Consider the following 16,767-nt stretch of genomic DNA (forward strand, 5'->3'; position numbering starts at 1 on the left):
AGGATTTAGTGTGGTAACATTTCGAAGAAGTATGGATATGGACAAAGGGGATTTTTGTAGAACAGATTTGTATTGCAATTTTATGGTAAAGGGAAAGTTAATTCAGGTATAATTAACAATAGTAAATAACTTTATGCATAAGCAAAACTTCAGCGTATTAGATAACTACGTCGGTAAAAAGTGCAGTCGTTAGATTTACAATTTTGCGATTGGTTATTGATGAAAAGCGCGGACTGACGCGGGAGAATGTTGTTTTGCTATTGGCTGTTGAGTAAACTGACCAATGGTAAAGCAACATTCTTCGCGCGCCTTTCTCTGCTGGAAGAGAAGACTTAGAGTATTCTAAAGAAGAGTGGGAGCCTAACCATGAAACAGTTCGGACGTGTGTAGGAGTAGTTCCAATGGAAACACGATAAGCTGCCGGATCTAGCAGTGTTTCATACATCAAAAGTGTGGTAAAGTGACGGCATAATTATTCGATGGGCGTGTAGAAATTTTGGAATTTTTAAGTGAATTTTGTGACGAGAAAAGACATATATTCCGCTTTGCGTATTGATCAGATTGGTGGCTAAAAACTGTGACTGCATTTGGTACCGACAGACTTAATATTTGGCGAGCATTCTCAATTAAAACAATCAGTATTTTTGTAGCTATTACGTTTTCGGGAAATGCAACACTATAAACTTGCTAACCTGAGTGAAAGGGATTGAGAGTGACTGTGTTAAGGCTAGTAGCATGGGCTTGGCAGTGATACTTGTTCATCTTAGTTTCAGAATATATTAACTGAGGACAAAATTTCCAACCTTTCATTTGTGTGAAAACTTTCTCCCGAAACTTAGATTAGTGACTTAAATTGCAGCCTGGTTCACATCGAAGTACAGTAGGTTTCACTCGGCTTGCCTACTGATGATCTGCTGAGACAATGTTCACAGGTAGGTGCAGGTTCGTCGTAAAGGGACGGAAAGAACCGCGCCGCCGCAATCTGTTTTATAAATTACATCAATTTAATGAAGCATTTTGGAGCTGAGAGATCATACTCGATTGAAGTGTCATATGTGCATGCACGTTAACTCAGCGTGTAGTATAGCCACCCACAGCTGAGGTCGATTCACGCACTACTGTGACAGTACCGAGATCGCTTTTATTGTTACTGATGTCAAGGAATATCGCAAAAATGGTGGTGGAGGAACGTATTAGAGTTAAGAAATGTTCTAGCAAAGTCTACCATACTAGCCACAGATACTTTAATTTCAAATGTTACTGTAGTCGAAGAGGCATTTCCTCTTCAAACATACATGCTGAGACTTTATCTAATGGATAATTTCGAGGACTGGAAGCGTCACCTTAACTGTCATTTGACTGTCCCAGAATGAAATCAGAAAACACTCTCGGTATTATGAACCAAACATTTAAGTTTACGGTTTGTGCATTCAAGGATTTGTTATTCACCACATTGGTCTAAATCAGTTTAGCCACTTTATTACTGTATGAATTTGAAGAAGAAAAGGGTTACTTCGAAACAAGATTTGTGGAGTAGGTGTGACACAATACAAAATCTGAATTTGCAAAAAGGAAACTCAGCGAGAGATACGTTTGACGTAAGAGTTGTATTCACTGTATACTTAAGTTGTGTTGCTGAGTCTCTCTCTTGGTCATGAAATATCTAGATACAAGAAAATGTAAGAAATAGATTGTGCGTAACAGGTGTGCAAGCTTAAAAAAATTTGCAATCTTAGTTCATAAGATTGTTGCTACTAACCATGTAATAGATAATAACACTAATAAACATTAATTAATTAATTAATACACCTGATTCCTTCCTTACAGAAACCATTTATGCAAAACACTCTTGGGTGCAAAAAATGATTCCAATGGCTCTGGAACTCTCTAAAATCTCCAACGATTTTCGATGTATGGGAGAAAAATAAACTGCAGATGGAGACCTGCGTCCGAAAGTGTTACAAGGGCATCCAGGCAACAGAGCATCGCATTCCAAGGGAAACAAGGCCTGTCTTCGCAGCTGCTAGCTTGCACGATCGTGGCAATCAATCGCAATCACTGAATAACAAACGAAACAGCGAGACATTTCACCTACAGTCTACCAGCGTACTAAATCAAGTTTGCTGCTGAACGGGTGGCCTGGCAGAATGCGCCGGCCTTGTAACTGCGACGCTCTGTAGCCCCGTCGGGTGACATTCCCGGATACGGATTCCTATCGTCGATTTGTTCCTCAAGACACCCTGTACACAAAGATGAACCGATGTTTATAGCATTTGTAGATTTTAAGAAAGCCTTTAGAATTGTTGACTGAACTACACTCTTTGAAATGCTGAGGCTGCAGGGAAAATATACTGGGAGGAAAGGGTTATTTACAACTGGTACAGAAACTTGACTACAGATGTAAGAGTCGGACGTGAAAAGAAAGCAGAGAAATGAGGGAGAAAGGGTTGTAGCCTATCTCTGACGTTGTTGAGTCTCTATACCGAGCAAGCAGTAAAGGGAACAAAGCAGAAATTTTGATAGGGATTTACAGGGTGAAGAAACAAAGATTTTGACATCTGACGATGACATTGCAATCTGTCAAAGAAGGAAAAGGAATTGGATGAGCATTTGGATGGAATGGATAGTGTCTTGAATAGAGGTTATAAAATGAACATCAACAAAAGCAAAACAAGAGGATTAGAATGAAGATGAAATAAATCAGTCGACATTGAAGGAATTTGATTAGAAAATGAAACAGAGCAGTGGCTCAGTTTTGATATTTGGTAAGCAACATAGCTAATTATGAAAGAAGTATGTAGGATGTATGACACAGCAGCTTTTCAGAGATGAATGTCTTGCACAGGACAGACCAGCGTCGATAGCTTCATCAGACCAGTCTTCCGACTAAAACCACAACAATAATGGTGATAGATGAGAAGTGGAATTTGTTGATTTGAAGGATGAAGTGGCCAGTAGGTGATTATGGTTTGAGTGGGAGAGTATTTCAGAAGGAAGTGAAGTGAAGCGATTTAGAGTACGAAATCAAATTACGCTGTTGGAAGAGGAAGCAGAGTTCGAAGGAGCTCTGATGTACAAAAGAACAAAGAAAGTGGTGTTTCTGTTAAACCTCGGAGTATTGTCAGACTAAGGTTAGATTCCGTACTCGTTGGTGTAGAATGCTGAGCATCAGCAAGTGTGAATTTGGGGAGGTACATGTTAGTATGATCTTGGCAGGTTAGTGTCTCGTTTGTGGAAAGAATAGAAACTCCATAGATTTTCATCGTGAGAGACGAGAGGGAAAAGTAGTTAAGATGATAATAAGATTCGAGTAGGTGGAAGTTGAAAGCGAAGCTGGGTGTTGCGCCCGATGATTTGGAGGTAGTGGCAAAAGTTTGGTGAAGCGGAAATTGAGGTGACATTGGAGTACGAGAGGACGTGTCAGACGAAGGCTTTCCCATCTGTGGAGAGGAGTGGGTCCTGCAATAAGGCCGCTCGTGTCCAGTACGGGCCTATTTTCCATCCCTAACGACCTCGGTGTCGGCAGGACGTTAATCCCTAACCTTCCCTTTTTGCCTTAGAAATCCTACATAAGAGATCTCAATTCAGGAAGTTTTCCCCGAGGTTTATTGCACATCGCTGTGACTGTATTAGGTGCTGGGCAAATGTGAAGGACGGGGAGCACACACGGAACTGACTGCCCAGAGGGCGATCGTGGTTCGTCCTTGCGTCACGGTGTCCGAACTGCCCAAGGGCCTCCTGCAGCAAGGTGTCTCTCTGAGTTGACTAACAGCTCTCGCATGACCCTGCTAAACCGCCAGTCACCGGCTCTCTATAAGCATATCCGCCGTCTGAAATGCTGTCGTATTAATATTCAGCACCCTCAGTACATACACAAAGAGAAACATCGGAGCACACACTGGAAATATTCATCACAGCACACTCTTTTATTTGTATGGTGTACAACATTTCCTCGATCCTTATTTTTAGCTTTTCATTGTAATATTACCTTGAACTGCATCTAATTTCTCAGTTTCGACTGTTATGTCAAGATGATTCATCAATTTACAAAGCTTGTAAGAGACAATACGCTTTTGCCCACTTAAAAGGAAGATTATACATTAACGTAAGGTTGACGACGCGGTCATTGGAGACGGAGCACAAGCACGGATTAGGAAAGAGTGGGGGAGGAAATTGGCCATTCTCTTATCAAAGGAACCATCCCACATTTGCCTTAAACGATTTAGAGAATCCACGAAAGACCTTTAATTGAATGGCCGACGGGCATTTGAACCGTAGCCCTTCCGATTGCCAATGTGTCTAACCACCACGCCACCTGGCTTGGTTTTTGTCCACTTTCTGAGAAAGTGTAGCGTACTGCACAAACACTGTGTGATCAAAAGTATCCGGACACCTGGCTAAAAATCAGTTACAAGTTCGTGGCGCCCTCCATTGGTAAACGTGGAATTCATTATGGTGTTGGCTCACCCTTAGTCTCGATGACAGTTTCCATTCTCGCAGGTATACGTTCAATCGGATGCTGGAAGGTTTCTTGGGGAATGGCAGCCCATTCTTCACGGAGTGCTGTACTAGCACGAAGTCGGTATTCTAAAACATCCCAAACGTGTTATATAGCATTTAGGTCAGGGGTCTGCACAGGCCAGTCCATTACAGGGATTTTATTGTCGTGTAGCGACTCCGCTACAGGCCGTAGATTATGAAGTTGTGCTCGATCGTGTTGAAAGATGAAATCACCATCCTCGAATCACTCTTCAATAGTGGAAAGCAAGTAGGTGCTTAAAACATCTATATAGGCCTGCGCTGTGATAATGCCACGCAAAACAACAAGGGTTGCAAACACCCTCCATGAAAAACACGATTACACCATAACACCACCACCTTCGAATTTTACTGTTGGCACTACACACGCTGGCAGACGACGCTCACCGGGCATCCGCCATACCCACACCCTGCCATTGGAACGCCACATTGTGAACCGTGATTATTCACTCCACACAACGTTACTCCACTGTTCCATCGTCCAATGTTTACCCTCCTTACACCAAGCGAGGGTTCGTTTGGCATTTGCCGGCGTGATGCGTGGCTTATGAGCAGCTGCTCGACGATGAAATCGAAATTTTCCCACCTCCCGCCTAACTGTCATAGTACCTGCAGTGGATTCTGATGCAGTTTGGAATTCCTGTGTGATGGTCTAGATAGGTGTCTGCCCGTTACACATTACGACCCTATTCAACTGTCGGCGGTCTCTGTCAGTCAACAGACGAGGTCGTCCTGTACGTTTTCGTGCTGTACGTGTCCCTTCACGTTTCCACTTCACTATCACATCGGAAACAGTGGAGCTAGGAATGTTTAGGAGTGTGGAAATCTCGCCTACATACGTATGACACAAGTGATACCCAATCACCCGGCCACGTTCGAAGTCCGTGAGTTCCGCGAAGCGCCCCATTCTACTCGCTCACGATGTCTAATGACTACTGAGGTCTCTGATGTGGAGTACCGTTCAGTAGGTGGCACCACAATGCACCTAATATGAATACGTATTTTTGGGGGTGTCCGGATACTTTTGATCACATAGGCGGAAAGTGCCTATTGGCGATAAATCTCTGGCAACAGATATACCTCTAAAACATTTACGAATGTCCATACATAGCGATCTTAAGTGCAATGACAAGATAAAAAGTACACTGCCAGACAAAAAAAGTGAAGCACCCAGAAGACATAACTGGATGTCAGAGTATCTTCATACATGTGCTACCCAGCGGGAGTGGGGTACGCAAATGATTAACAGGTACAATTCACTCTGACACGTAGAATGGCAGCCAGAGTGCTCTATTTTTGATTGTGTTTAGTGTTGTTGGCAGGTCTAGTATTGAGTATGACGGGTGGGAATAGTGTCAGATATTGAGTGATCACTTTGAAGGGCACCGAGATGTCACGTCCATGTATGAGACAGCGTTGGCAGTAACTAGCAGAGCCTGAAAGGGCTACTCACTGTGGGTTTCCATTTGACTGGTTGGTCGACTCGTGCAATATCCAAAATAATCTGCATTTGGATGTGAAAATGGCCCATTGTTGGACTGACTTATAACGTGAGGGCGCGGAGACTCCTTGTCAATGTTCCGCTCGACTACGTGTGACCGCTAAAATGAGAATTGCCGTATTGTGCACCAAACATGTCGTAAATCCTTCACATTTGCGCCTTCAATCCCAGAACAAGTAATGGACTCCTTGCAACACCGTGTGTCATCACGCACGTTGGTCGGGCACCTGCAGGACCCGGACTATGGAACTACCATACCGTGCGTAGGCTGCCGTTATTACCACCACAACACAAGCGACTGCGTTTGGGGTGGCGCCGTGGACGGAAAGCATGGACCACTGATGAATGGCGTCGCACTGCATCTAGTGGTGAATCGCAGTTCTGTGCTACCCTAGATGACAACAGTAGGCGAGTATGACGGTGACCTAACGAGAGGTCCCATTCTTCTACACTACTGGCTATTAAAATTGCTGCACCAAGAAGAAATGCAGATGATAAACGGGTATCCATTGGACAAATATATTATGCTAGAACTGAAATTTGATTACATTTTCACGCAAATTGGGTGCATATATCCTGAGAAATCAGTACGCAGAACAACCACCTCTGGCCGTAAACAACTGCCTTGATACGCCTTTGCACTGTGTCAAACAGAGCTTTGGTGGCGTGTACAGGTACAGCTGCCCATCAGCTTCAACACGATACCACAGTTCATCAAGAGTAGTGACTGGCGTATTGTGACGAGCCAGTTGCTCGGTCACCATTGACCAGACGGTTTCAATTGATGAGAGATCTGGAGAATGTGCTGGTCAGGGCAGCAGTCAAACATTTTCTGTATCCAGATAGGCAAGTACAGGACCTGCAACGTGCGGTCGTGCATTATAGGACTGAAATGTAGGGTTTCACAGGGATCAATGAAGGGTAGAGCCACAGGTTGTAACACGTCTGAAATGTAACGTCCACTGTTCAAAGTGCCGTCAATGCGAACAAGAGGTAATCGAGACGTGTAACCAGTGGCACCCCATACCAGCACGCCGGGTGATACGCCAGTATGGCGATGACGAATACACACTTCCAATGTGCGTTCACCGCGATGTCGCCAAACACGGATGCGACCATAATGATGCTGTAAACAGAACCTGGATTCATCCGAAAAAATGACGTTTTGCCATTCGTGCACCCAGGTTCGTCGTTGAGTACAGCTTCGCAGGCGCTCGTGTCTGTGATGCAGCGCCAAGGGTAACCGCAGCCATGGTCTCCGAACTGATAGTCCATGCTGTTGCAAACGTCGTCGAACTGTCCGTGCAGATGGTTGTTGTCTTTCAAACGTCCCCATCTGTTGACTCAGGGATCGAGACATGGCTGCACGATCCGTTACAGCTATGCGGATAAGATGTCTGTCATCTCGACTGCTAGTCATACGCGGCCGTTGGGATCCAGCACGGCGTTCCGTATTACCCTCCTGAAACCACCGATTCCTTATTCTGCTAACATTCGTTGGATCTCGACCAACGCGAGCAGTAATGTCGCGATACCATAAACCGCAATCGCGATAGGCTACAATCCGTCCTTTATCAAATTCAAAAACGTGATGGTACGCATTTCTCCTCCTTACACGAGGCATTAAAACAACGTTTCACCAGGCAACGCCGGTCAACTGCTGTTTGTGTATGAGAAATCGGTTGGAAACTTTCCCCATGTCAGCACGTTGTAGGTGTCGCGACCGGTGCCAACCTTGTGTGAATGCTCTGAAAAGGTAATAATTTGCATATTACAGCATCTTCTTCCTGTCGGTTAAATTTCGCGTCTGTAGCACGTTATCTTCGTGGTGTAACAATTTTAATGCCCAGTAGTGTACTTTTAGGCGAGGCACAGTAGCGTCATGATGTGGGGAGCTAACGGATGTGACACCAGGTCATGGCTGGAAGTAACTGAGAGAATTATGACAGCATAATAGCACGTTACAGAAATCCTGTGACCTCATGTACTTCCTCTCATGTGACAGTCTAGTGGCGCCATTACTCAACAGGACAGTTTTCTCATCAAGCGCCACGTGTCTGTATGAACCATGTGGGTAATGTTCGTGTACTTCCGTGGCCAGCAAGACCCCAGATCTGTCCTTGATAAATAAAATGCGACACCACTGCGTCTCAGTCCAGTGTCAAGGATATTAACGACCAGTTACAATGGTCGGTACGTCTGCCTCAGGAGAGGTTGCAAAGCCTTTATGTCTCCACTCCTAAATGAGTCACTGCATGTACCGAGGCAAGGACGGACGCAAAGTCATATTGATATGTGGGTTCAAAATGCCATGTTCTTCATAAATTTGACTGGACAGTTTAATCATTCAAATAACGTGAGATATCTTCCCAACACGTGATTTTTCATTTCGTTTCGTCCTCCCTTTCTGGTTGCTTCACTATTTTTTGTCAGGGAACAGGAAGCATCATTCATGAAAGATAGGAAACAACCACCTATCCTATTCTTCAGTACTGCTCGTAACTTTACAGCCCCTAGCAGGTAGGATTAATAGAGGTAGCGATGAAGTGGGGATTTTGGCGTTTGACCATTTCACGAGTGTCCCGTGAATATCGGGAATCCGGTAGAACATCAAATCTCCGACATCGCTGCGGCCGGAAAAAGATCCTGCAAGAACGGGACCAACGACGACCGAAGAGAATCGTTCAAAGTGAAGGAAGTGCAACCACTCCGCAAATTGCTGCAAATTTCAATGCTGGGCCGTCGTCGTGGGAACTATTCAACGAAACATCAGCGATATGGGCTTTCTGACCCGACGACACACTCATGTACCCTTGATGACTGTACCACACAATGCTATTCACTTCGTCTGGACTCGTCAACACCGACATTAGACCGCAGAAGAGTGGAAACTTGTTGCCTGGTCGGACGAGTCTCGTTTCAAATTGTCCTGAGCGGATGGACGTGTACAGGTATGGAGACAACCTCATGAGACTCTGTAATTGGATAGCGCGTGTGCACTTGTAGTGGTATGGGACCCCTGATACGTCTAGAAACGATTTTGACTGCTAGTTAAGCATCCTGTCTGATCACCTGCATCCATTCATGTCCTGGAATTCCAGCAGGACAATGGACATACCACACGTCTAGAATTGCTCAGAGTGGCTCCAGGAACACTCCTCTGAGATTAAACACTTCCGCTGTCACCAAACGCCTCAGACATGAACATTATTGAACATAGCTGGGATGCCTTGCAACGTACTATTCAGGAGAGATCTCCAACCCCTTGTACTCTTACGGGTTTATGGGGAGCCCTGTAGGATTCATGGTGTCAGTTCCCTCCAGCACTACTTCAGACATTTTTCGAGTCCTTGCCACGTGTGTGGCGACACTTCTGCGTGCTCGCAGGGCTCTACACGACCTTCGGCAAGTGCACGAGTTTCTTTGGCTTTTCAGTGTAAATGGCGTTGCAAAGCGTCACTGGAAACTTCTCACATCCCTTGCTAGTTGCGCCCTACAGTACTATGGTTCTGAAATCGCAACAATATTCTTATGGAGCAGTGAGATAACTTCACACCACAACTACTCTGAAAATTTACGTATGTCCATCATTGTTCCTCATATTCAGTATCCCATTTCCTTCCACATAAAGTCTTCCGTACTATCTCTTAAACTTCGGCCTACTCTTATTAAACCACGATCTATGTATCTGTTACTGGGGATGCCTTGCATCTAAATATCCGACCGTGACATAACTCAGCTGGCAGCTTCCTGCGTTTCCATACCTTTCGCTTCTGATCCTTGAACAACATATTCGCTATTACTTGCTGAAGTTTATTGCAGAACTCTTTCATTCTCCTCTTTTATTCCAAGTACCGAGGTCACATTCTCCTGTAACACCATTTTCAAATCCCCCCCCACAGCGTTCCAGTCTCCCACACTTATTGAGATATCTCTTCATCTTTTGATTCGGATGTCACCATACATATGTGAATTATTGCTTCGTTGTCGAATTTGACGAGAATAATCCTTTCACTGAAATGTTCTAAGTATCTGTGACCCGGCTATCTGCACATAACGAATGCTTCTCCCGTTACACCATTTTCTTTGGCTACTGATATTACCTATATTTGTCTGATGATATATCCTTATCTCCTTTGCAAGTCACTTCACTGACATACAGTGTATCCAGATAGAGGCTTTGCATTTCCTTGCATTTCCTTTTGAGATTTCTAGCTTCCTTATTACTTTCTAACTTGTGAAATTTCACGATCTGACTCAAGGACTGTTACTACTTCGGCAGACAACTACAGGATGTCTGAATTTGGGAATAAGCCGGAATCATTTTCCAGTCCAGAGATCATCATGACACTTTTTCAGTTGTTGGTCTCATGTCCTGTGGATACACTTTAGCCGGCCGTAGTGCCCGGGCGGGTCTAGGAGCTACAGTCTGGAACCGGGCGACCGCTATGGTCGCAGGTCAGAGTTCTGCCTTGGCCATGGATGTGTGTGATGTCCTTAGGTTAGTTAGGTTTAAGAAGTTCTAAGTTCTAGGGGACTGATGACCTCAGAAGTACAGTCCCACAGTGCTCAGAGCCATTTTTGATACACTTTAGCTTTGTTTAACAACGTGGTTTCTTTTGTCTTCTGCTTCCCCACACCGTTGGTAATTGCTGGTTCTTCTGATTTTTAAGGGCAGTTTGCCACTTCAAGGACAAGCGGTTGCCCTCAAACTGCGACACTTTCACTGAATAATTATGGGAGATTGGAACAACCGAACATCTGTTAAAAAGCAGAAAATCGCAACGGCAATAGATGTCCTCTTTTCACTAAAATAGGCACAGTCCGTTTTCTTTTAGTTCGACTGCAGGATACAACCCACATCTCATTATTTTGCGATATCCAACGAAGTGCACTGCGTCCTATTACAAATTATCAGAGTCCTATACACGTCCACCCTGTGTTAAAACTGGGAAAGACATTTCGACTATTTTGTTGCTGAAACCACCGGTCACTGCACAGTGTCATTGTTATTTCGGAAGCGTTATCAGAGTAAATAAAAAACGAGAATTTAAACTCCAAAGAAAAAACATCTATGGTAAGCTATTTCCTTATGCTTGATGCACAACACTCTACCTGAGAGCAGTCCTTGCAAAACAATGGCGTGTCTGTCAATAAACTGTCATGCACAGGTGTACTACAAACATTTAAGACACGTTAAATTAACATTATAAAATACAATGTTTCACTCCATTGGCTCATATGTCGGAAAAAAAGAAAATCGTGTTACGTTCGACACCGGCATGCTACAAATTAAGAGGACATTGTCGTGTTGTACACTATGACAAGTCCCGTTTTGACAATGCGAAGCTATATCCTACCTGCGTCCTCGAAACAAATCGTGGAAACGTGTCTTGTAATGATACCTCCTATAAGATTTTATCACATCTCTCTCTCTCTCTCTCTCCCTCTCTCTCTCTCTCTCTCTTTCTCTTTCTTTCTCTACCTCCCGTTACATCGAAATCGGATACCGTCTATGTGCTTACATCTGACACTTTTGCTCTATAGATCCCCTCGAATAAAATGTCTGTATACTTTCTACCATACAGTAGATCTTGTGTTTAGGATTGTAAGCAATTTGATCATCACAGCATGTTTCATGCAATCTACTCACATGTCGGGAAAAAACACTATCATTTATAGGTTCCACAAGAAGCTATAATTAAAGTTGTGCTACTTTTTAATTAGATACTATGAAACATGAAATAATACGTATTTCTTAAACATGTAATCGTGACAGCAATAATAAAAACAATTACCGATTCAAGTAGAATAGATACATCCGATTTCTATTAGTTTTGTGAGCAAATCAATGTAGTTCTGAGAGAAATATCTGCATTCAAACTTTAACCAGTTATACAATATACCTTATACCAGTTGTATAAGAGAATCTGCTATAGGATTTGAAAAAAAGAACAAATACCGTCTGCGTGTTGACATCGAGCTTATGACATACATACGTATTGCCCCATAGGGGACGTGGACAGTGCTCGAAGTCGCTTGCAAAGATCTGCGTAAAGTTTTGCCGACTTTAGTCGAGGAAGACCGTATAGAGCAGACTATCAATCGCAAGAGAGGGTTCCTGTATTGGTCCTTCATAAGCAGTTTAATACATTGTTTTTTCGACTGTAAAACATCCCAGAAGAGTACGAATACAGTTTTGTGCACCCCCACACATTTTGTTTTTCTACCATGACTTCGAGGTCTGCCGGTCGCTATGGCCAGGCGGTTCTAGACACTTCAGTCTGGAACAGCGTGACCGCTACAGTCGCAGGTTCGAATCTTGCCTCGGCATGGATGTGTGTGATGTTCTTAGGTTGGTTAGGTTTAAGTAGTTTTAAGTTCTAGAGGACTGCTTACCTCAGATGTTAAGTCCCACAGTGCTCAGAGCCATTTGAACTATTTTGAACTTCGAAGTCTATGACAGATGACAAAACGACACTAACACATTTTGAGCGTCTGGCTCTCACAGAAAGCTGAACATTGCATGGTGCAACCTATGCAGCTCCCACAACACTCAGGTTCGTAGAAATAAAACACAGAGACGATGTTTCTCATTGACCAATATGTGGAAGACATCATATAGGTAAGAAAAAGGGGGCCTCTACGCTTTCAACTACCTAGTTTGAACTACTATTCAAGGACATCCAACCACCCACTTCCCTCATCAGAAATACGTGCACATAGATCGATGCATATAGGAGATGTTTTAGGATTTTTGGTAGCTTAGCGAATAAAGCAGGTAAATATTCTCGTGCGGAATCTTTATTTACGATTTTTGGTAGGTTAGGGAATAAGGTAGGTAAATATTCTCGTGCAAAATCTATATTAACTTTTGCATTTATGTTAACATACAGGAAACAACTCTTTACTTACTTTTCTTAGGTGTAGTTTTAATGAAGTGAAACTTAATTGTTAACTTATAACTTTAATCCACCTTTGAGTGGATTCTTCTTCTAACGAGCAATTTGACAAATACAGAGAAGATATATTCTCGTATTCTGATACATATGTACGTTCCTTCCTGTAAAGTACAAAGGGCGTTCAGAAAGTTTTTCACAGTCGCCTCTAATTTTTTTTTAATTTTTGCAGGAGGATAATGAAACATACTTGAAACATTTAGCTATAAGGTAGTATGACCGTGAAGTAGATGTCAGGTTGCGACAACGGTCGGTGATGGAGTTCCTCTTCAACACCGGCGATGACTCTGCCACATCGATTTACAGGAAGTTGCTCTCTGTTTATGGGGATGACAGAGTGGATCGCAGCAATATCCAGGGTGGTTACAGAAGTTTAAAGAAGGTGACTTCCACGAACAGCAGACCGAAAGGTGATGGCCCCTTCTTCTGGGATCAGTGTGGTGTCATTTTCATTGGCTTTTTGGAACCTGGCTGCACAATTAACCGGGACGGTTACTGTTTGTCATTGGACAAGCTGAGACGTGCCATCAAGACCCACAGACCACAGCTTCAGGGTCAGCTCCTCAGACTACACCATGAAAATGCCAAACCCCATACAGCCCTTATGACGCAGGAGAAAATCAAGAAAATTGTTTTGAAAATTGTTCATCGTCCCTCCTACAGTCTGTACTTGGCTTTGTCTGATTTTTAATTATTTGGTCGTCTGAAGGCCCACCCGTGCAGTAAAACGTTTGATTGTGAGAAAGACCTTATTTTCTGTGTCAAGTGATGGTGCAAAAGTCAATCCCCAGAATTTTACCAAAGTGGATTTACACCATGGAAAGAAGCTTGGGCCAGATGCGTCACAGCTGATGGAAGCTACATTGCGTAGGCTCAATGTGTAGCTAATGTTCCTAGTATGCTCACAAAAAATTTCATTCTCCTCCTGCAAAAAATTAAAAAAATTGGACATGACTGTGCAAAACTTTTTGAACGCCCTTTGTATTTGTTTTATGGCTTTAACTATTAGCTCAGTTCCTTCCTGCAGTTCCTTCAGGCGACAGCATTCGGGGATTTTAGTTTTTCCCCTTATCTGCTCCATAATGCTAGGCGCTTCAGTGCGGAACCGCGCGACCGCTACGGACGCAGGTTCGAATGCTGTCTCAGGCATGGCTGTGTGTGATATCCTTAGGTTAGTTAGGTTTAAGTAGTTCTACGTTCTAGGGGACTGATGACCTCAGATGTTAAGTCCCATAGTGCTCAGAGCCATTTGAACCATTTTTGAACCTAATCGTTCGTCAGTTGGTCTCGTCCTCCTCCCTAATAGCTGAGGCATGTTAAGCACTCTGGAGGAATCCATCTTGATACTTTCAACTACCACAGAAGACTAATCGGTTGAGGCTGTTATGCCTCTTGTTATACCGCAATGGCTGCGCTTCTGGTCACGTGGTCTTCCAATCATACATTCTAAATCTAATTGTACTTGCAGTCCAATTGTAAACCCCTAGATGAATTGTGATATCTTGTGTGGCGGATGGTCCAGCGTGTATGTGTGTGGGTGGCCGCACTATGCAGATGTGTCCCGACCAAAGCACGGCCTGTGTTGCGTGGCTGTGTCGCTATATTTTAGACGAACAAGTTGACTTGGGGCGGCCCACCATCTATCTCCTAAAGTTTAGTTGACTATACATGCTTTTGTGTTGGCAAAGGACCGTCGCCTCAAGGTAGCCAGCGTCCAAGGGGCATGGTGGAAGGCTGGGTGCGGCCAGCAACCGTGAAGGGATGGTTGTTGGCCACAGAAAAATCGTGAGGCGCTCGGCGATAGTAGCTGACTGTTTGAAAAAGCCTGAGCTGCTCCCCCCCCCCCCCCTCCTGTACGCGTATGGAGGGAGGGAGGGAGGGGAGGGATGAGGGGAGTTTAGAGGGCCTCAAATTTCGGCAGTCTGTGAGCGCCCATTGAGTTGGACACAGCTGCAATCTTTTGGGTTCGGTTTTTGAGGAAGTTGTGTTATTACAATGATTTTTCCCAGTAGCCCAGTACATGTGTTGCATTATGAGCCACCCATTATGAGTGCTGGTTTTTTCACGACACTTGGGAAGTGTAATTAGATCAGCGATGCATTTTCCATCAGTTGTGGTAGCATGTATTGGCTTTTATTACCTGGGCTGGAGAGTGATTGTCAAGCAGGTGTCTGTAGCTAACTCTGATGTAAAACATGGGTAGATATACTCCTCAGCTGTTTGCTTACTAACCTCCTGCCTGTGTAATACCAGTATCTCACCAGCTGAATATTTCTCACGAAAATAAATAAATAAATAAATAAATAATATAGTACCTTAAACCCCAGCCCTTTTCCTGCCAGCTCGTAGGTGAAATGTAGAGTTTTAGCGAGTCTGTCACTAGTTTTTTTGTGGTATTGTGAAATTTTTTCCTACCATATCACCACCTATTGTAGGGGACATCAGTATTTCACTTGTATTGCGTTTTTAGCAGTCCTTGTGTAGCGCTAAGCATGTAGTTGTGCAGGTAGGACCAATATGTATAATTAATTACATAATTAGGGCCGATCTTTACTTCAGTTTCGCAACCAAAACAAATAAAGTACTTGAACATAACCTTCCTCTCCTGCATCTGGATAGTTTCTATGTGTTGCCAGTGCGCTTGGCTTTCTGTCCAGAAGGACCAGGATTCGAGTCGCAGAAGTGCAGCTCGATTTTTAAGTTCCCACCAATTCCAAGCGCCTCTGGTGCTATAATTGTGTTAGCGAGGTGCATTTGGGCTTTCCTTCCAAGTCCAGGGTTCAGATCCGAGAAAGGGCACTGCCAATTTCAATTTCCTGCCACTTCCCTGGTATGGGGTGGGGTAAGATGTCAGCATAGCACTGGGACAAATAAATTCACACCAAAATTCGAAATTCCCGCCAAAATTTGAAATTCCATCCAATATGGTAAGTGGTGAGGAGGAAGTGGAGGGGGAGGGATGGGTATGGGGAGGGGCCTGTGATCGACCTACAGGCAGGTGAAAACGCAAGACTTCAACTGGTGGTGAGAGGGGGTGTAGGGACAGTGTAATTAATTGATCAATTTAATTATTTTGCATATCAATTTGATATCAATGTGATATCAAAATTGCACCCATGTCCCCATTATGGAAACACAGGAAGCTTCCAGGTGTATTACCAGGTGGGTACCCAGAAACAGACACATAGATCATAATTTAATACTAGTAGGCTGAAGTTTAAGTCAGTAGTCCAGAAGACTTTATGTGGAGGGAAGTGGGATACTAAAATATGAGGAACGAAGATAGACATTAGTAAATTTTCAATGGCTGGTTATGGCAGTAGGCAGTTCTATTGAAGAGAAATGGGCGTCTCTAAAAAGAGCTAGCTCACAAGTTAGATAAACATAGGTACTAAGAAGATATCTGCGAAGAAATATTGGGTAACAGGAGACATACTTCAACTGACAGACGAAATAAAGAAATACAAAAATATTCACGAAAAATGGCGGTGCAAGGAAGATAGCTGGGAAGAAACTGTTCTCTGTAACAGAAGTCTCTGACGCCTGTGCAGTGGCGCTTGACGCGCTAAGCTAAAGCGTTTCGAATCCTGGTGTTGGATGAAACTGCCAGCATTTGGCAGGCTACGGAAAGAGAGATGGTGGCTTGAAGTCACTGCGCCGGTCTCCTGGATTAAATTCCAAACCTCTCCACATTGTCTCATGAAATGGGGTACGCAGCACTCTCGATGGGGATCCTTCCATCGTATGTGGACGTTCAGCTCGGCAGCG

This window comes from Schistocerca gregaria, chromosome 8 (genome assembly GCF_023897955.1).
Source record: "Schistocerca gregaria isolate iqSchGreg1 chromosome 8, iqSchGreg1.2, whole genome shotgun sequence".
Lineage (NCBI taxonomy): Eukaryota > Metazoa > Arthropoda > Insecta > Orthoptera > Acrididae > Schistocerca > Schistocerca gregaria.